The following is a 1,612-nucleotide window of genomic DNA, read 5'->3' on the forward strand; positions in this document are numbered from 1 at the left end:
TCTTGATTTTCTTTGGCTTCTCCTTCTGCTTTTCATCCTGCTGTGCTTCTAGTGTGTAAACAGACCCTCTAGGGTTGCCTCGAGATTAGAGAGTGCCTGGGATTCAGTGGTTGGACACCATGATTTTGCTCCCAGCTTTAAGAGGAGATTGTGGACTGGTGGATTTGAGCATAGGAGAAGAGGAGTCAGGACACATGGGTTCTTTTCCTGCCTTTGGTTGGGGAGTGTTTCCTAATGGTTAGAGCACAGAACTGGGACCAGCAGTCTACTCCTAATTGCCACTATTGTCAGGTTTGATGCCCCACTGTTCTGGTAGAGTAGAAAGGCAGGCTAGGTCTACACTAGGGGGCAATGTCGAACTAAGGCATACAACTCCAGCTACATGAATAGTATAGAGGGAGGAAATGTACTTTACATCAAGTTACCATGATGTTTCCACTGCGGGAGAAACTCTACCATTGACTCCCCTTAGGCTTCTCAATCCAGTGAAGTATTGCAGGCAACAAGAATGTGATCAGTGGTTGATTTAGCAGGTCTTTACTAGACCTGCTAAATCAACCCTGGGGTGATAGATTCCCCCAGCACTGATCTTCCAGTAAATAGACAAGGCCATAGAGGTATATGTGACCCTAATGGATCCCAGTGAGCTTACTATCTGAGAAGAGCCATACAAGGTGTAGGAGAGAGGGAGACAATCAGTGTGTACATTTTAATAAACATTTTGTTTCATTGTCTTACATCAACACATAGCTATCAGCAACGGCTGAACCATGCCATTGCCAGCATGTTCTGGCACCTCTCAGTGGCTCACTGTTTCCCTTTGTAAAACGGAGAGAATGATACTGACATCTTTGGTACCTACTGATTAAAAGCTCTTAGTATGTGTGAAGTAATGAGCTAAGCCACCAGCTTTCTTTTCCCATTCTGGCACAGCCTTGGAGGAAGGTGTGACCTCTCAATCCTCTGGTTGTCCTGAAGCTGAGAGCTTTGGAGGCGCCTGACCTCTCCTAGTTGTCACCCGGGTGGGGGACTATTTGATAGGACTCACTAGCCCTGAGGGCATTGACTGAGCCCATTGAACAGCGATCGTGCTGCAGATGGAGGGGGAGGGGGAGTCAGTGTCTTAGGACTGTACTGATTTAATGCACAAGCAGATGGTATGTCCAGCAACGGGATGGATGCTCCTATATTTGTAAGATGGCGAGCATGCCTGCCTGGCTATCACTACAAATGGAAGCCAAGAAAGATGCCCTCTGCAATGCTTCCACTAAGGGCACAGCTGCAAAGACCCTCTGAAAGTGAAATCTCAGCCTGAAGGAACCCAATTGGCTTCTTCTAAGATGGGGAACTAAAGCCCTTTTCAGGAAGGTGCACAACAAACCCCAGCTGTTGCTCATTCTGCTGTTTATAAGTCACTGGTTGTGCACTGGCCCTGGAGAGGAGGGGCATGGGAGCATGCCCTTAATGTTAAACTTTACTAGGGAATTGGAGAACTTGGTGTCCTGCTGCTTGTTGAGCTGACCAGCTCCGGTAAGATCCCATGTCTTCCCACCAATGTTTTCTGCTTGTTGGAGGTATCTTTTGCGTCTTCTCTGAGTCTGGGTGCAAAACA

Source organism: Pelodiscus sinensis, chromosome 3, assembly GCF_052426305.1.
Source record: "Pelodiscus sinensis isolate ZL-2025 chromosome 3, ASM5242630v1, whole genome shotgun sequence".
NCBI classification, from domain to species: Eukaryota; Metazoa; Chordata; order Testudines; family Trionychidae; genus Pelodiscus; species Pelodiscus sinensis.